At 47.9% G+C, this 20,434-nt stretch overlaps 1 pseudogene; it reads right to left on the bottom strand.

Moving 5' to 3' along the window:
* Positions 1 to 12,344: 12,344 nt before the first annotated feature.
* Positions 12,345 to 12,801, bottom strand: LOC112109591 (annotated as a pseudogene).
* Positions 12,802 to 20,434: the final 7,633 nt, after the last annotated feature.

The following is a 20,434-nucleotide window of genomic DNA, read 5'->3' as shown; positions in this document are numbered from 1 at the left end:
CTTCTACCTGAGGATCTCAAAGTTATTATTAGCAAGTCAACTGTCAAAGCTTTTCTTGAGCCGAGAAAAATTAATACAATAATGAGTCTTCCTACCTCTCTCTGCCCACGTGCCCCATAATTTGTTCCACACTCGGGTGCAAATTTATTTAATCAAGAAATATCGTATCTACCTTTTCGGCTGACAGTAATTTGGAGGGGAGGAGAAGTTGTAATGAGTTGACTATAGGCCAATACATGACCATGGTGGAGATTTTCTGTATTTCTGCTGGTCCCTTAAGCCAAAAGAGGACAAAAGTGTCACTTCTTTGGGTGTTTGTGGGTAGACTCTAAAAATGTGGCATTCTCCAATACTCTGGTGGGACACTGTTTGGAGGAGAGACCATGTTAGCATTTTGTGCGTGTGCAGTAGAGCTGGTTGCAAACTTTTCATTAAAAAAGGTAAAAAATGGCACCACCACCCCCACCACCCACCACCAAAAAAAATCAATTTTTCTCAAAAATTATTGGGTTTTCATTTAAAAAAATGAAAATGACCATACTGCATCTGACCAGCAGTCCAGCTGGACCAGTAGCCTGTCCCTGGCAGTGATCAGTACACCACCGGCTTCAGAGGAAGGTGCAAGAAACTCCATAGTAGGCAGTTATGGAATAACCTGCCCACAGGGAAGTTTCTTCCCTACCCCTGTCTCTCGGGAGCTGACTTATGCTCTGAAGCAGGAGGGTTTATATCCATTCCATGCTTTTGAGAGAGAACTTGCAGTTTTCTAAACTTTTTCACAAATACTGTGCATGCTGTTTTCAAAAAGGCTCTGGGATTAATCGGGGGCTAGTCAGATTTTCTGGGTGTAGTGCTGATTCCCATCCACATAACCATGCAGCAGAGGGTTGTAAATATTTTAAAGGGGGAATGAGGTTTCACACTATCTAGGCTATCAAAGAGGTCTGCCAAGATTTCACAAGATGGAGGAGCTCAATCAACAGCTCAGTTTTTAATGTATAAATAAAGATTTCCACTGCGTTGGCCTTGTCCATCTGAGCGATCAGCCCGTAGAATGTGTGTTCATTTCTGGTTTCAAATAGAGGGAAGAGTTGGACATAAGTACGTGTGATCCATCATACTCACAGCTTTCTCTCCTCCAGGTAAATAAACGCACAGCTGCAAAATTTGAGAAAGGCAAAACCATTTTTTTAGAAGCATAAATATTCCTGACAAGCAATTGCCACTTATAAATAAATTATAAATAGAGATATCCTATCTCCTAGAACTGGAAGGGACCTTGAAAGGTCATTGAGTCCAGTCCAGGCCCCTACCTTCACTAGCAGGGCCAAGTACTGATTTTGCCCCAGATCCCTAAGTGGCCCCTTCAAGGATTGAACTCACAACCCTGGGTTTACCAGGCCAATGCTCAAACCACTGAGCTATCCCTACCCCACTTGACACACTCACATCAAACCTGTTGGTAGCAAAAGCTTTGCGAGGAAACACACTGGCAAGGCTGGGCTCCCTGGACTCAGAAAGCCTTCTTCAGTTCTGATTTATGTGTCATCCTTTTAGATTAGTGATTCATAACTATGCCAATAACTGCACATTTCATTTGCATTTCAAAGGCTAGTCATTGTCTGTGCACGATAAGTATGAACCAAGATCCTCGAGGAGACACTCCACGTACATGCAAAGTATTATTGGAAATAACCTTTTGCTGAGCTGGAGCAGAGGGTATGCTTGGAGGCAATTGAAACTGGATGGAAGCAGGAATATTTGGATGATAATACACTCAGGATTTGCTAACACAGGAATGGATTTATGACCTATATTAGAGTGAGTTTGGGCATTTTTAGCAACGAAATGCAACTTATAGATTTGCCTGTTCTCCTCCCCATCCCTACTAGTGGGAGTTTTCTCTAGCTTGATTTCAGCTGTAAGATAGCACCGGTGAGGAAAACAGGTCACAGTGGTCGCTGCCATCCCCGGGACTGACCAGATGCAGCAACTGCCCATAGTTCAATGAAGCTTTAAATCAAGTTAGCATCCACTGGCCTTTTAATGATTTGCACAATCCCACCATGCATCCGGGGTGGTTTTTGTGCCTCCCAAGGGATACCATGAGTGTTAAGTCACATAAGCAAATTGGTTGTATAATTATGCATATTTGTGGGATGCAGTCAGTAGCAGCTGATGTGATCTACTGATTATCTCTCCCTTACTTGTTTTATAGCCTATGAGGTTCTCTCTTTTCAGCTGTGACTCACTCAGGAGGACTTATTATATTCTGTGCAAGGCCAGGTCTGCTTTCAACACTTAAATTATTGCCTTAGACTTATTCTCTTGACAGGGTTGGGGGAGGGCATCTTGCTGGGCTCTTTCTCCCTACCCCAGGAAAAGTAACTAATGGTAATTTATTTCATACTCATCATATGATCTGATTATTTATAAATCATTCATGAAGTACAGTAGAAAAGGAAATTAATATCTTATAACGTCTTGATGAATCCGTTTGTGGTATTTTCTTTATGTTTCTCCATACCCAGCAACAAGCAGCCTTCATTCAGGATGCCCTTTATTTTAGATTAAGAACAACTAAACAAGAAAGAACGAATGTCAAGTCCCCACAAGAGGACGCCGTGTGAGTGTCTTCTCCAGCAAGCTGCACTGAGGTTGAAGGACAAAATGGCTGCCTGTCCCTGCAAAAAGGAGAGTCCTTATAGACACAATACGAAGACACAACAGGTTACATTGCTAAATACACCGTGGCATTCTGCTACATGGACGGCGTATAATACAAAACAGACGTCAACATACAGTAAATTTCTGAACATGTCACCTCTAGCATCATTTTGTAGTACATTGAAGGTCAGATAGCAAAATGGAATTAAGTGATATGGGGAGAAATGGTCTGAGCAGTGGCGGATTAATAATTTTGCCGCCCCTAGGCCGGGAAATAATTGCCGCCCTGGCCCTGCCCCGACTCCGCCCTTTCCTGCCCCCATTCCACCCCCTCCCCAAAGTCCCCGCCCCAACTCCGCCCCCTCCCTTCCCCTATTGGATCCCTTCCCCAAATCCCCGCCCCCGGCCCCGCCTCTTCCCCCAGCCCACGGCGTTCCCCCTCCTCCCCCTCCCTCCCTGCCCCGCGAAACAGCTGTTTCACGGCGCAAGCGCTGGGAGGGGAGAGAAACAGGAAGCGGCGGCCCGCTTGCAGAGGAGGCGGAGGTGAGCTGTAGCAGGGGGGCGGGGCGCGGAGGGGAGCTTCCGCCCCTGCAAATTTGCCGCCCTAGCCCTAGGCCTTGTCGCCCTAGGCAATAATACGGCGCTGGGTCTGAGGGGACCATGGTTTGGGATTAGCAACAGCAAATCCCAAATTGGGGCTTGAGGGGAATTCGCTGGTCAGATCTGTGTTTCATCCAAGCCATGCAAATTTGATCCTAGGTTAATGCCCTAACTACTGAACCATTCCCCCCATTCTAGCCTGAATCAGTGTGTGAGGAAGAGAAGGGGGATGCTTGAGAAGTTTAAGGAAGAAAATCAAGGCAGAAGGCAGGTTTGGGAGGTTGGAGTCCTCGATCTATTTGCAAGTGCCCCGTGGAGGAGGGATTGGGTGGATTTTTTCCCCTTGAGAAGAATGAGCCCTGTCACCTCAGTGCTGCTCCAAACTATCCCCTGCTGGTAGAAAAGCAAGCCTCTTGGCCTAGCATGGTTCAAGAAACTGAAGGAAAGAAAAAAATATTACCGTGAAAGAAAGAAAAAAAGGAACGAATAAAGTAGTAACACATAGATGCAGGCAAACAAGTGCCAGCCGGGTGAGTTAGCCCTTGGGGAGCTAATGACCAACCAGTCGGCGGGTCTCAGTCCAGTTTCTAGTGGACGTATATCCACTTCACAAAACAGCCACTACAACTGGCATTGTTAATGTCCCGGCCATGTTAATGGGGCCCCTTCCAGATTAGCACTGAGTCACTTGTGTAGCTTACAGGCTGTGCTTTTGCTGGTGTGATCTGCAGGCTCTGACACCAAGCTGTCCCCAGGCCTATCCATCTGGCACTTGTCACCAGCTCTTAGTTCATGCCACTCAATTCCTTGGCAAATGTAGAAAAAAAAACGAAATGAAAATAAAATATGAAAAAATAAAGAGAAGAAATCGGTTAACAGGGCAAATGCCTCGAAGAGCTTTACATCACTTCCTATAAAGCTGAACTTGACCATATATCTCCATCACGGGAAGCAAAGCAAGAGAGGAATCAATGGCGGCAAGGATAAATGCTCCATGAATGAGACACAGGGCAGCTGAATTCACACTAGTGAATGGATAGCAGGATTTGCCCCCTGGGTCACACGACATCAGCTGCAGGAGGAAGTCTGGGCTGACTGATCCCTAGAAGTTTACAATGTGCAATTGATTTGGGGGTTATTTACAGAGCAAAGAGTTCACTGGAGCACTTTGGTGTCAAATCTCGCTCCTATTTGCACAGCAGAATGTCAGGTTTAGTTGTGTCCCAGCAATGCACTTATAATACCTTTGCACTTATATAACACCCTCCAGCCGAGGAGCTCAAGGCCCTTTGCAAACATGGATCAATTAAATCTAGCCTCTTATCCCTCCTGGGAGGTAAACAGATGGGGAAACTGAGGCACGGGATGCTTTAATGACTGGCCAAAGGTTACACAGTAAATCAGCTCTCCTCTAAACTCTGCTTAAGGCAGTCATCAGAGAGCGCAGGCTGTTTATAGACAAAGACTGGACCTGCCAGTGCTGTTGCTTTTTCTCAGTCCGGGTGAAAGGCGCTGTACTGGCGATCAAGCAGAATGACATTCGACACGGATGCACGGAACAGGTGCAATACTGGCAGTGCAGGCTTCCCCTTGCTGCCTATGGAGCCAGACATCGGAGGCTGAGACGAGATCTCGGAGTCTATGTCCGTTCAGCCCAAGGGCTTTCTGCGGATGCATCCAATAGGCTATGTTTCCAGATGCCCCAATGATGGAACATCTGCTGGAATGATGTTTACTCCTTGGGTTACTGGAAGAAGCCAGGAAGAGTCTGGCTTTTTTAGGAAGCAGCAGGGTGGGGAAACTTAAACTAAGTACTCGAGAGAGGGCTCTGGAGGGATGAAACTATTGTGAAGAAATGCCTGGGTTTCTTCAACAGGTGGGCGGGGTGAGCGGGAAAGGCACCCAAGCCCAGGTCAACACTCTCCAGCTGCACATAAAGGTTGGCCAGAGGCGAATATGAGTTTGCTGTTGACAGCCAAACGTCCTTTCTCGGCCAGCCACTGGTGAAACAACCATGCGTGCCAAGGCTGGAGATCTCATCTGCTAGAGCTGTGCTCTCCAGAGCGTGTTTCCAACAGCCCCGTAATGGCTTAGAAGGGGAAAGAGATTTTAGGTTTGCACACAGTTCTTTTCATTTCAATCCCACTCATAGACTTCAAGGTCAGAAGGGACCATTACGATCATCCAGTCTGACCTCCTGCACAATGCAGGCCACAGAATCTCATCCACCCACTCCTGTAACAAACCCCTAACCTATGTCTGAGTTATTGAAGTCCTCAAATCGTGGTTTAAAGACCTCAAGGTGCAGAGAATCCTCCAGCAAGTGACCCGTGCCCCACGCTGCAGAGGAAGGCGAAAAACCTCCAGGGCCTCTGCCAATCTTCCCTGGAGGAAAATTCCTTCCCGACCCCAAATGTGGTGATCAGTTAAACCCTGAGCATGTGGGCAAGACTCACCAGCCAACACCCAGGAAAGAATTCTCTGTAGTAACTCAGATCCCACCCCATCTAACATCCCATCACAGACCATTGGGCATATTTACCTGCTAATAATCAAAGATCAATTAATTGCCAAAATTAGGCTATCCCATCATACCATCCCCTCCATAAACTTATCAAGCTTAGTCTTGAAGCCAGATATGTCTTTTGCCCCCACTACTCCTCTGGGAAGGCTGTTCCAGAACTTCACTCCTCTAATGGTTAGAAACCTTCGTCTAATTTCAAGTCTAAACTTCCTAGTGTCCAGTTTATATCCATTTGTTCTTGTGTCTTCAGTGTTCATCAGACAGCCTTGGTCTGCTGGTTTTGTCAGCAAGTGGAGCGCTGTGTCCTCATTGGATGCAGTGATCAGAGAACAAGGTCCCAGCAAACAGGCCTCTGTAGGAACCGCCTCTACATGCTTGCACCACTCATTACAGAGATTGGCTCTACCCAGAATCCTGTATCCGACACAAACCCTGCCCTGACCAAGATGGTTAGAAATCTGATGCCCTGCCCCAACCAAGGTGGTTAGAAATCTGAATCGGAAATCAAGCCAGACATGAAGGCAACGTCAAGAGTCAAAGAAATAAGGGGCAGGCAAACTGTTTGAGCAACTAAATCTGAATAGAGTCCAGACAGGGCACAGGAAGATGGAAAATACACTCCCACGTGGGCCAGGCTGAGAGCCAAATGCTGAGCCAGGTACCCCAGTCGTTTCTACCTGTAACTTTTGGTCACCCGCGCCATGTGTCAGGATGTCGTGCCATTATATCAGTGTTTGTCACGGTGTTGTGAAATTGGCTAGCACGGGATACCCCAGAGCAGCGACTCACACAACCAGGGGCTGAACTAGCTGTCCCCATGCTGCTCCCCACCCTTGCTAGCCCTGGAGAGCAAGGACCTGAACCCTTATTCTGTGGTGTCAGAGGGGAAGAGGAGGCGGGGAAGGTGTCACTCAGGTCCCACCCACAATCCCAAAGTACCTGGATGTTTTTGCTAAAAACAATTGTTAAATATGTCACTGCCAATTCATTATAAAGTGTCATCCTGTTGCGATGAAAGGGGAAGTTTCGCTCTTCTTTTAGTTTGTCTGTCAGCCAGCACTGGACAACAGCATGGGCATCAGTGATGCACTCAGAATGCTTTCTTTGCAGTGATAACGTCTAGCAACTTTACTGCTTAAATTATGTAGCACGGGTTGGGGCCATCAGAGAAGTACATACCAGGCGGTCCCTCTTACTCCCACCACGAAGAGCTGAATTCAAGATCTGAACTCAGATCCTAGAGGCAAGGGACTGAGCTCAGGTCCTGCGGTCAATTCTGCTACGTTTCTCCATACACAAAGAGTTTATCACATACTTTCAATTGAAAAGGGCTTTTTGATTTAAGATTAAGGAAAATAACCAGAAAGAACCAAAGTAAAGTCTCAAAGCAAGAGAGAGAGCACAGTGTGTGCTTCTCTTTTGTAACAGATCACAGCAACCCTCAGAACAAAATGTCTGCTCTCCCTGCAGACAAATAAAAGTCATGGATGCTCTCAGGTGCTGCATACAGAATACAAAGGGACAGAGGTTTCATGTTACATATATACTGCAAAATCCACCAACGGCAGCACATAAACTGCAGGTAGCGTTGTTCTCTGTAATGATATTTCAAGCAACTCTTGCTTTTAAAGGGGTGACCTTAATTTGTGAGAGCACAATGCTGCTTTTAACAAGCTGTACAGGCTCCTTATAGTTCCTGAAATAAAAAACACCACCATGTAGGTATAGACGTGCCACACTTACACAGATCACACTAATTTTTTGCTCCATTACCTATTTACCTTCATAACACCCCTGTGAAGCAGGGATGTACCATTATCCTCACTTTGCAGATGGGAAACCGAAGCCCAAACTGACTCAGTGACTTCACCAAGTTCACACAGGAAGTCCGTCTGAGTCTGCAGGGCAGAGAATTGAACCCAAAGTCCTAGATAATAGGGGCCATATAAGTCCTTAAGATAGATAGCAGGATGAAAGCCAAGTCATGGGACCTGCCTTCAGAAAGCCCTGGCCTTTGGTGCCCAGGTGATTTGCAGGTTCTGAAGCAGTGGCAGGGGATGCTGTCCAAACACATAATTCATCTTCTGCATTGTTCCGTGTTGTCTCAGCCGGTAAGCTGGCGAGGTTTACTCAATTTCATGGTTGGCCTGGCCACACGGCAAACCCTCTCCCACCTGACAGTTCAGCTGTGTTTCCTCTGCCCGCTGCAGTTCAATGCATCTGTGTTTACTCCATGACCCATAACTGAGACCTGTTTTCCCTGGACAGGCTCCATCTCAGCCTCTCCCCCGGTGCCCGCCATGTGTCCATTTATTTTTCTAGGTAGTGTCTCTTCGCTGATATTTTCAGCACCCTCTCCATGTGCTCAAGGCATTTCACACTTTGGGATGCATGGCAAGGACCGTGGAAACATTTCCTGTTGCTGAAGAGAGAGGTGTTACTCCCAGAAACAACAAACCATGGCCAAAGACTCACCAGGCAGGACTGCAGAGAATTTGCCCAGGCTGAGGACCGGTGTTAATTCTCCACACTTACATCTTATCAGTTAATCACCTCCTTATTCTATGCCTGGGTCCCAGCTTTTATTCTGGAGTTGGGTTTCTTGGGAGAGGCACATACAATAAATGGCTTTGTTATCACAGAATTCATTTGAGATCCAACACAACCCCACACATGGAAAACAGAAACGGGAAAGAATTTGATCATCCCATGTAAAACTCTGCAGACATCGAGCACTCGCTTGTGTTACTGTAATGGGCAGAACACTTCCAGATTCCTGACCAGGCCTTGAATAGCAGAGAATCTAGCCCAGACTCGTTAGTACTAGGCTTGGGTCCATAGCCACACCCCAGATCTAAACAGAAAGTCCAAATCAAAACTTCACCGCTGGTTTCTGCCATTACAATGAACCAAACCAGAACTCTGGACCCAAACAATCCCAAATTCTGGGAAATACAAACGTCACAACTGAGGTCCATCTCAATTTGCTGTGGGACACAGGTACTGCCCCTTCAGGGACTGCCCGCTCCCTTCTCTGATGCTTATCCTTCTTTCATACTTCCCCTGCGAGATGGGAGGATGGGATGGGTGGTCATGGCTCTCCAAAGATAGACACTAGGAGTCACCGATTCATTGGCCCATAAAGCGGGTGCCCTCCGTTCTCAAATGGATTCTCTCTCACGCTCTGCAGTGCGGCCCATTACCTGATGCATGACAGACCCGGCCTACTCACACTTCTCAAGGAAGAGTTACATCCCTTCTGGTTTCTCAAGTCTTAGCACTGTCTCCTCATTAGCTTTGAGATCCTCTGAAGAAAAGGTGCTAGAGAAGTGCAAAGTATTATTATAGAACAGCTGAGGGAGAGAGAGATTTAAAAGTCACAGCAAGGGAGAACAGGTCGTTAGCTGAGATCAGAAATGTAAGGGGGAGTGGATAGGCTGGAAACACAGAATTGCTGTACTTGGCCAGCCTAGTGAGCCGTTAGTCTGGTATCCAGTCTCCATCAGTGGCCAGTGCGAGATGGCTTTGCTACAAGATGCGCGTAACCTTATCAGAAAAAATGCATTAGCAACAAATCCTGCCCAAAGATGGAGACGGATTGGTTCACCTAACCTAATTGGTCTTTTGCATCTCTAACGTTTCTGGTCGGAAGCGGACGGGATGGCAGGAGATGCAAAGGTTCTGCTCTTGCATCAAGAGTGGGGAGACTTTGAGGCGAGACAGAGAGGAGTCCAGTGCTAGATGAATGAATGGAAAGGGCATGGGAAGAGAGAGAGAGAGAAGATCCATGAAACAGGCTGTTTCATAACGACCCCTTGGAGCCTTGAAGTGGAAATCTGTTCCCTTCCTGAAATCTGATTCGGCTCTTCTTCTGCACATTCTGTCCGCCGTTCAGGTTTGTTTGCTAACATGGCTGGAGGGAGGAGCCAGGGGCTGGGAGACAAGCACATTTTAACCACATGTGGATTTTTTCCTGTTGTTGCAAGAGATCCTGAAGCAAAGCATTTCTGCCCCGTCCCTCCGCCTGCAAAGCAAGGTGCAGCTGGGAGGTGGGGAGGGAAGGGAAGCAGGAGGGGGCCCCAGTGGCTTTGAAGACAGTAGACACCCTCAGGTGTGAGCATGTTATGCAGACATTCTTGTGAATAAAGCAGTAAGAGATTTGTTACCTAAGAGGACTCAGGCTTGACGAGTGATGTCTTCATCTAGCTGTCCAAGTGGCGCTTATTTTGCCTCCAGGCAGAAGCTGTTTATCAGGGCCACGAGTGCACACCAGACACTTGGGTTTTCATGTTCTTTAAGGCATCAGGGAGAGCAGGAGACGGGCTGAAGGCACCAATGTTTTGCTAGGGAGGGGTGTCCCTTCTGCTGCCATGTCAGTTCTTCTTCCCCCCTTCTCCACAGGTTTAGTGGAAGGGTCTGGCAGAGAGTATCTTTCTTCTCCTGTCTGTTCACATGTTCCTCAGTGCGAGACCTGCAGAAACCTGTTCTACCTTGGAATGAGCTCCTGTCACTTTTTGGGCAGCCGGCCCTTTGAAGAGGGCGAGTGTTGCATTGCTGAAAAGCCATAGCCGGGGAGGATGGACAAATTGCAGCATTTGGAGCGATTACACACAGCAAGAGCATGTGGGGTGTTTTGTGGAGAGGGGGGAGGGTTAGGAGGAGAGGCAGGGAGGAGTGAGGTCAGTTATGAAGCGGACTAGGAGCCGGGATCTCTGGGTTGCACGCCTGACTGAACCACTGGATTACTCTGTGATTGCCGGTAAATTAACAAATGTCTCCATGCCTCTATTTCCCCTCAACAAATGGGGATGATAATGATACATCCTGACTTCATCGAACACTGAGTTCCATGGAGAGAAGGTGCGGTTGTACAAACATCACACTGTCATTTACTGCTGCTTCGCAGGGCCACCCTCATAACATTATATTGCTGGGAGCTGTTTCCATTACTTGTCTTGGTGCTCCTTGGTGTCTATCACAATAGACAGTATGGGGAGAACCAGCCCAAGCCAGTACCTAAGCCGCAAAACATGACATTATTTCGAAGTTCAAACAACATTTGCTTCCTGTTTTTTCCCCACCGCATGAAGTTGAGCGCTCATGAAATGTGCCAGATGGATAGCCCTGCGGAATGGGGCCTCCTAGCTAACTGTAGAACAGGTATAACATGAACAGTGGCGGCACAATGCCCCCCAGGCTACCCCAGTAACAGGCCTCTGTCCACACTGACTGGGAGGAACCACCTTGTGATTACATTTAATCACCATACCCAACATGGTTCTTTTGCTGAGACTGGAAGCAAGAGTGCCCATTTTTGCTATTTGAGGTGCTGATACTTGTTGGGGGGGACACCAGTCTACCAGCACCTGGACTGAGGCCTGCTGACACATTTCACACAGACAACCGCACAGTCATCCCAGGGTCATGGCTTCCCTTCACTACTGATCTGGGTTGGATTTGAGTGAGTGAGCTAGACGTAAAGAGAGATTAGAAATGGCACCTGAGACACCCCACCTCTCCTTTGTGGTTGATTCTGTGCGGATTTAGCACGTGACTTTGCAGGCAAGGAGCTTTGGGGCTGCCAGAGGAAGTAGGCTGGTGCCTTCAAGGCTCAGAACAAGTTGAGATAAGAAATGCGCAGGGGCATCGCCATAAGAATGCTCTGTTTGTCAGGCTCTGTTCAATCTGAGCTCTTCCGAACAGGAGAATGTCATGTTTGACTAATCCAAGTTTAGAAATACATTTGGGGCAGCAACTCTGAAGGCCCCGGAGGCTATTTACCTTTAATTATGTACCTATTGGATAAAGAGAGAGGGGAACCCAGGCACGTTCACCTACACCCCACCCCCACCCTGAGAAGTGTCAGCATTAAGCTGCAGCATTGCTGACTTCTGATGTTACTGGTTTGTCAGCTCAACACAGCCAGGACGACAGTAAAATGGAAAATCCCTTGTTCCTTGGGTTGGCCAAAAGTTAGGATGCCAGGGGGGTTATACCCAGTCTATGCTAGGAAGGGGATTGAAGATGATTCTAAGGGGACAGGCAGCTCTATTCCATTTTCTTCTAAATAGGTTTCTGTACTGAGCTCAACATAGTTTCGGAGCAGCTTCCAATAGTGCCTTAAGCAACGTGATGACACATCTGTCACTGGTTGTCCGTTCTCTCCTGCTGTTCCCCCGGGGAGAAGCATGTGTAGTGAAGCATCCTGTTTTGGTAGGGTTTAAGGGTTTCCCCTCCCAGATTTCACCCAGATTCTGGTTATAAAACAGCACTGCCAACTCGGAAGAGGTTGTGTCTTCCCAGCTGTCTTAGCATCTTGCCCCATGGAAAGGTGGTGTGAAGAAGGGGACTGTACCGGCGTGAAAACAAGTGGCTCAGAATGAGGAGTGCAGAAGTATATAGCCCAAGTCAGTGTCTCTCTCCACAGGCACTGTACATGCAGCCTGGTGTTGGAGGAGGGAAGAAGTGGCCTTGTGCTCCATGACATTTTGTTTTTAATATACAAACGTTTCTCTAACAAAAAGGATTACAAGAGCGGCACCCAATAATAAAGTTAAGCCTCAGCAGGGGGAGGAGTCGAGACATGACCACAAGCCAGGTCCACCCCCCCCGGGCTCCCTACTAGGAAGCCAGGACCCCAGCAGAACCCGTCTTGGCTCTTGCCCTCGCTCATCAGGTGGATGTTGCGCTTCTCCCAGAACTCATTCAGCTCCTGACCCTTCCTCTGCAGCTGCTGGTTCAGGGTCTCCTGCTCTTTGTTGTTCTCCAGGGCAGGGAGGACGTCCTCGACGGCACTCTCCTCCAGCACCCCGCCCACTATGCCACACCTCAATGACTAGGCTGTGCTCAGGCTGCTCCAGCTCAGCTGCCTTCAAGGCCAGGCCCTGCTGCTCCTGCCAGAGGTGGTTGAACCTGCCCATCACCGCTTCACCGTCGGGGCTTTGCCAGGGGAAGGAAGAGCTGGTGTTGCTCTTACTGCCATCCGCAATCTTCCCTCCCATTCTGCGCATGATCCACACGCACGCACGCACCCCCTCATGATTTTTTGACAGCTGCAGGTCCCTCTCTCCGCAAATGTTAACACTCTGCCATTTCTTGTCAAGCCAACCCACTAACTTGGTACAACTTCATCCAGGTTTCTCTCCACAACACTCTCTCTCAGGGCCTCTGAGTAGCCTTCTCCCATTTGAAGGCAGACTCCCGCTGGCTTCACACTACAGCACTGCATAATGGTTTAGAGGCTCAGCATATGGCTCTCGTTGCTTCCCCCCTTTTATTCTGGTCATGCCCAGCAGGCAATGAGGACTGGAAGGGGGAGAGGGAGGTTAAACCTGAGGAAGGAAGGGTAGTAGTCTGGCCTTAGTTTCCTAACACAAGGAGACTGGTTGCCTCAGGGGGTGGGTAATGGACTATGGTGCCTTTCATCTCTAGGTCATGTGTTCAAATCTGGTCCAACTCAGTAACAAGAAAGGTATTATTATGTGACATGAGTTGCTGGTCTCAAGTCCAATTCCTAGTAGATGCACGTCCATATCACTTTAACTGGCCCCCTCTATGGCAATTTGAGCAGAGAGGCCTAGAACTGAATGGTGATGGAGTTATTCTGTCAGCCCTCGAACCCTGCACAGGTCAAGGTGAGGAAACTTGCCTCTCCGGTGCCCCACTTCAGTTTCCAGGGTTGACAACCTAGCACTGAATTTGTTTTCCTAGAAAGATAACCTGTAGCTCAGTCTCAAGTTCACATCACCTTTCAGGCAGAGACCCAAAAATCTATAATACACGATTGCCCCCAGTGAGTTAAAACCCATTTCTCTGCTTTAGGGGATGAATGAGTGAAGCATGCGAGCCCTCGGCTGGATATCCTTAGATTGTAAGATCTTCGGGGTAGGGACTGTCTTTTTGGCTATGTTTGTACTGTGCCTAGCAGGAGAGGGTCCTGGTCCATGATTGGAGCTGCTAGGCACTACTGTAATATAAATAATAATACATGCTTCGCTGGCCTGGACTGTGCCAGTGCAATGAGGTTCCTAGATCTCAGCGGGATTATGTTGTGTGTGTTACTTTCACAAGTTGCTTTAAAAACAAGAGTGATACAAAAGTGTCAGCACGTCAACACTTCCATTAATGCAAAATTGACCCTTTTGGCTGCCACACAGTGGGGAAGTCGCTTGACAAAAACAAAAGGATGCACTGCAAGGCAGCTATGTTAGCAAGCACCGGTTCACACCCGTTCAGCTGCAGACAGCACCAGTCGTGCTGTTTGAATAGAGTGGGGGGAAAATGTGTTGTGAACCTTACCTACTCTTGTGGCTAGAAGGTGATGGCATTGGGGTAAACAGGACTCAGTTGAATGCCTGTAAAAGGGATTCTTTACTGAAGCTGGCAGGCACAGATCAGATTCTGTAGCTCTCCCTGACTCTTCATTTCCCAGACTAATTAAGGCTGATCAGAATATTTCTAAAACTGTTCAAAAAAAGCTTTTTTCCTCCTATTTTCCAACCAGTTCTATTAAACACATAGGGTCCCCTTAAGTCCTGGACTGGAGTGTGCAGTCATGGAAGGGATTGTTGACTACAGTACAATAGATGGGTCATTGGGATGTATGTAGCCAGCAAATGGTGTCCCCCTGCCTTCCATAAGCCATGACCCAGGAGCCTCATGGGCCATAGGCAGAACTTCTAACAGGTATAATCCGTATGTTTAAAATGACAGAAGCTGGTTTCCACTGGAAGATGTGGTTTGCCCCTAACATTTTCTATCACAACTATTCCCATCTCCCAATTAGAAGCAAAGCTGCACACTGCCCGATAGGGTCTTATTTGCTAATGCAGCCCATTGCATATTGACTCCAATTTAAAAATAAAAAATTGCTTTTGGGAGCCGTTGATTGCAGTTTCAACCAGCAATAATTCTAAGGAAATTGGTCATTACCACCGTTGATGACCATTAGTGCACTGACCTACTTTGACTTTGCTGTCAGCTTTAAATATCAAATTGGTAATTAACTATTCCGAATAACAACCCTCTGTGCTGATCCCTGGGATTCTCCTGGAAAGGAGGCTCTGAACTGGATCATTATCAGAGCTGGTCATTCATCAGTGGTTAAAGTCAAGGCTGCATATTGATGGGTGTGCATGGGATAGCACTGTCTTTGTTGGTGTTTTTACCACTGCTGCACCTTTCCGTTTCAATAAGGAGCTACAGACAGCTGTATGCAATTGAGAGGGAGAGGTTTTGCATGACAAACCATCAGCAGCCGTTAAAAACTGTGATTATCTTAAACAAAACAAAACGCAGAGGGGTGGGCTAGCCAGGCGGCCAGATCTTAGGCAGTATATCCACACCAGAAAAAAAAAATGTCCAATCCCTTAGTACATTTACAGGGACTTCCCTAAGAGCTCCCATGAGTCATACAGCAATGCCAAGTACAGCAAGGAGCAGGGGAGCATTACTTGGAAGGTGCCTTCACATCCCAGGGCACTTTGTGATCCTAGAAAGAGGATACTTTGTAATAAGATGATTATGAATGACTGGAATGCTGACAAATTGAGACAAGGCCTGCCCTGCGCCTTCCTGCCAAGGGAAAAGAATGACTCACCGTAGCGAGGGCTTATAGGAGGACCCTCTCTGGGACACTGGAGGTCACAGGTCAAAGGTTAACTCAGCAAAGGGAAGGAAATTTAGTATTTTTAATCCAAAATAGAAGTGAAATGAACATGTGATTATAGGGATAAGGACCACACCAGCCCATCCATCTGCATGATCAGGGTCTCAGCCGTAATCTAGTTGATAGATGGGCACTGAGCTGGGAGTCAGGAGATCTGTGTTCTAGTCTCTACTTTGCCACTGACCTTTTGAGTGACTTTGATCCTTTGCCCCCTCTCTGCCTCAGTTTCCTCCTCTATTGCAAAGACCTTTGGGATGTAGGATTATAGTGAACGTTTCCCCTCTGACCTCTCCTTTTAGAGTGCCGCTGGTGAAAGGCACAATAGCCAAGTCTCAAGGAAGGGGTGGGGGGTGAGAATTTTACTTTTATGGCAACTATTTGGTATGACAAGAATAGAGTCACTAGGGGGAGGGGAAGTACAATACATTTTGTCAAGTCACGCAAATGAAAGCTGTAAAAATAAGCAGGATTGATTTTTCTTAGTACTAGCTCAATGGAATTCCATCTTGCCATCTCCACCAACTACCCAACTCACCTTGAGAATCATAAGCCAACGGTCCCTATTCCTCAACCTAACACTGACCTCCAGGCTGTACAGCCCCTAGCACAATGGGTCCCAGTCCTACCTGGGGCCTATATTACCTTATAATAAATCAATGCTGGGTCCTTTCCACTGTGGACTCCTGGAAGCTCTCCCACTCCACCACATTCCAGCAGAACCCAAAACCTACCCCTATTTACAGTGTTCAGTGACCAGCCTGGATGGCAGGGCCTGCCTTTGTGCAGTGTAGGCTATAAAGCGGCAGAAAGGGACTCAGACTTGTACCACTCCCCTACACAATATACTCATTCACTCCACTCTCCCCCATTTCAGCCAACTTCCAGGAAGGTCCCAGCAAACAAGCAAAGAACTCAACCTTTGCTTTCCCCTCAGGGCCAGATTAACAGGTGGACATTAAATACCACACACACCCTTTGAGAGACACTGCTGCAGCCAAGCCACTTCTGTCTCTTTCTGCCTTAAGCAACTTCCCTCCTTCCCCACATGCTGGGGAGCTTTCTCCCCACCCTTTTTGTTCCCTACATTGAAGTCTCTCTTCCTCCGCTACTCACAATCCTTTTCTTTTTTAAACCTTCACTACTACTGCTGCTGCTTTGTGCCAGAGAATAAAGGGCTTGCTAAATCCTGGATGCTGACTCAAACGCACACCCCCAGCCTGTATAACTCTACCAACCTTTTCCTAAACACTCTGCTTTTTTTTTTTTTTTTTTAAGAGCATGCCGCCTTCCTTTAATAAGGCTCAGCTGGGACCAGCCTCCTCTCCCAGCATCCAACCAGATTTTCACACCAGTCAGGCTAATTGGCACCAGGCTGAGCATGTTTGGTCATTTTGACCACAAACACTCAGATAAGACAAACAAGGGTCCCGCTCCCAGAAAAGGGAAGATTTAAAATAACTAAAGCCTGCCCCAGTGGTGTACTGGCCCAAAGGTGTGGTATACGTCATGCTCCTAGAAGCTGCAGAGATTTGGACCCTGAGTGTAAAATCCCACTATGTTTTTTTGCTAAGGGCTATGATAATAATAGGCATGTTACAGTCTCAAAGTGCTTTGTAAGCTTTAATCCTCACAGCATTCAAGTATCATTATCCCCATTTTACAGATGGGAAAAGTAATGCGCCCCACGGTGGATGGCCAGATTTCGAAAACACTGAGCACTCCACATTCAGAGCCAGTTTCAGAAGGGCACGGCTACCAGTTAGACACCAAGACAAGCAGCCAGATTTTCACAAGAGCTCAGGCTAGGAACTGTGCATATTCAGTTATTTTTGTTAGCCCCTCCCTGCGCCCGCACGCCTGTTTGCCTCATGCACCTGATATGTAGTGTCTTTTTGACAGTAAGCTCTGCAGGGCAGGGTTGGTCATTCACTCAGTGCTGGCAGCACTTCCACTGCGACCGTGAGTCTGAGGGCATGTCTTCACTACCCGCCGATCCGGCGGGTAGCAATCGGTCTATCGGGGATCGACTTACCGCGTCTAGTGAAGACGCGGTAAAATCGATCCCTGATCGCTCTGCCGTCGACTCCGGAAATCCACCTCGGCAAGAGGCGGCAGCGGAGTCGGCGGCAGCGCGGCAGCGGTCGACTTTCCCGCGTCCTCACCGCCAGGTAAGCCGACCTAAAATACGCAACTTCAGCTACGGTATTCACGTAGCTGAAGTTGCGTATCTTAGGTCGGACCCCCGCTGTAGTGTAGACCCAGCCTAAGGATACTCGGTGGGGGTTTTAAACCCTCAGAGCCTACAGTCCTGTTATTAGTTTAGAATCACATTTGTTTTAAAGTGAAAGCTGAGTATCTAGCTCTCGTGGTTGCCGAAAAAAACTTGAAAGCGTGCCCTGAGCGTAACCTAAAAACACCAAAACCAGAAGACAAAACGAACCCAATATATACAGACAGATGTTTAAGCTCATGATTTTGAAGCTGGTCTCATGATTTTTTGACAGCAGCAGCCAAGGACTTTTTACAGTTTTTACGATGGACACTCTCTTCCCTGGGTTGATTGGCTCCCCCTTCCCACTTCCTTCTACTCCCTCACCCCTCCATCTGCTCATTTCCCCCTGCCTTCCCCCCCACACCCCGTGGTCCTCTTCTTCCTCCACCCTTCCATGTCCCCTCTTCCTCTCCTTGTCTCTCCATTTGGCTAATCCCATCCCACCAGCCCCTTGCCCCAAACACACATACACACACAAAGCTGAAATACCCAACAACAAAAATGGTGGCTCCAACATGCCATTTACTGATCATCACACTGTTCACTGTGCCTGTAGGGTCTGCCCCTTCCCCTTAGCCCTTTGTCTGTCTTGTCTATTGAGATTGTGAACTCTTTAGGGCAGGGACTGTCTCTTACTCGGTTTGCACTGAGCAATGGGCCCTGTTTGCACAGTACAATAGGCTTCCCAAGGCACTATCACAATACACATAATAAATAATTCCAGGGGCTACTGCAAAATCAGTGGTTCTCAAACTGGGGCCGCCGCTTGTGTAGAGAAAGCCCCTGGCCAGTTTGTTTACCTGCTGGGTCCGCAGGTTCGGCCGATCGCGACTCCCACTGGCCGCGGTTCGCCGTTCCAGGCCAATGGGGGCTGCGGGAAGTGGCGCGGGCCGAGGGAGGTACTGGCTGCCGCTTCCCGCAGCTCCCATTGGCCTGGAGAGGCGAACCGCGGCCAGTGGGAGCCGCGATCGGCCAAACCTGCGGACCCGGCAGGTAAACAAACCGGCCCGGCCCGCCAGGGGCTTTCCCTACACAAGCGGGAAATGCAAAATGAATGTGAAATGATAATGATAAAACTGTGGTAAGTAGCTGCACTAGTCCAAAGCCCAAAGCGTAAGAAGGAAAACCCCAGTTTGCACAAGTTGAGCTCGTTCCTGTTGGAAACCAGAGTAAAGCCAATTGTGCAAATAGCAGTTTTCCTTGTCTACACTTGAGGTTTGCTCCAGTGCCGCTTGCTAGCCACCAATGGTGAATCAGGACTAATTCTAAATATAGGCGAGGCTTTAGAGACAGATTTAGAACTCCAGGAGGTCTTGCCTTTTATGCTCAGACCCCATAGGGTATGTCTACACAGCAGCGAGCTTTCCACCTTGGCTCAACAGACTCAGGCTCCCGGGGGCTCATACTACCATGCACCGCTAAAGATAGCTCTGTGGACAGTGCGTTGAGATTGCAGTTTGGTCTTCCTAGGCTTCGGAGCCCAAGCTCCAGTCTGACTCACAACGTCCACACAGCTATTTTGAGCCTGATAGCACAAGTCCCTCAAGCCCGAGTCTTGAGGCTGGGAGGCTTGCTGCCGCAGGCTGCGTAGATGTGCCCATAGAAACCAGCTGTCAAGTTCTGCTTTCCAAGAGGGGTGTCCAACGAACCCTGAAATTCAGAGTGAAACTTACTTGATGGTGGGTATGTTTTTACTGTGACCACAGAGGGTGATCGCAGCTCGAGAAGACATACCTGAGCAAGGGTCCCGGAGCACCCTAGGGCAGTGCGTGCTTCTGTGCGGGCTAGCTCCCTCAGCAATGACCCAGGGCTCAATGAACAGCCCACACTGCTGCAGTTTCACTGTTCCAGGACCTGAGCTAGCTAAATTAGAGCTAGTTCAGGTATGTCGACTTGAGCTGCAGTCACATCCCTGTGACTGCAGTTTGCATGTCAAAACCACCGAATTGGAGACAGGGCACTGGACTAACCAGCCCCTGGATCTCTCTCCCCCACGGCAGCTCCTTTGTTCCAGTCTCCGTTTGCAATGACATCCACGTTACAAACTGAGGCACTGCCAAGGCGGCACAGCTGGAAAGCGATGAGGGTTTTTGGCCTGACATCACTGTGGCTCACAAGAGATACTTGCCCTAATCAACCTCCTTGCATTGTTTTTCCCACTGACATTTTACCAACTGCAGAGCTCTGATCGCCTGTTCAATGGCAGATGGCAATCTGCTTATGGGAAGAAAAAAAAGTCATGAAAATCACAGAGCGAGGAGGCGGGTTAGCAAGGAAATCGCATGCTATCTACTGCAGGAAAAAAACATTTTCCCATCTCTCTTCACTAACTCGGATTAGTATGGTCCATCGCTACCAACTGCTGCCACATTAGAAGGAAATTATCTTACAGGACATGTTTGCTCTTATTAGTAAGTGTATTAATATGTGATGGGTCCAACCAATCTGTCCATTTCAGATCTGGCCTTCCAAAGTTCATATGTGGAGCTGGGGTTGTGGATGAAGTCAATATATAAAAGAAATCATAAAAGAGAATTACTGTGTATTTTGTAAAACCCTCTTCAACTTTAGAAACCAGGCACTGGAAGCTAGTTGGTTTTGAGTGAATGTCTGGTGGTGCTTTGCTAAATGGATCTCAGTCCATGTTCTACAGAACAGGTGTCCATCTCTCAAAAAGCACCATCCAAATTAGCAATGCATGCAT

The sequence above is a fragment of the Terrapene carolina genome, unplaced genomic scaffold, assembly GCF_002925995.2.
Source record: "Terrapene carolina triunguis isolate 2854851 unplaced genomic scaffold, T_m_triunguis-2.0 Scaffold67, whole genome shotgun sequence".
Classification (NCBI taxonomy): Eukaryota; Metazoa; Chordata; order Testudines; family Emydidae; genus Terrapene; species Terrapene triunguis.
The sequence above is the reverse complement of the archived record's forward strand: the minus strand, read 5'-3'. Positions and strand labels throughout refer to the sequence as shown.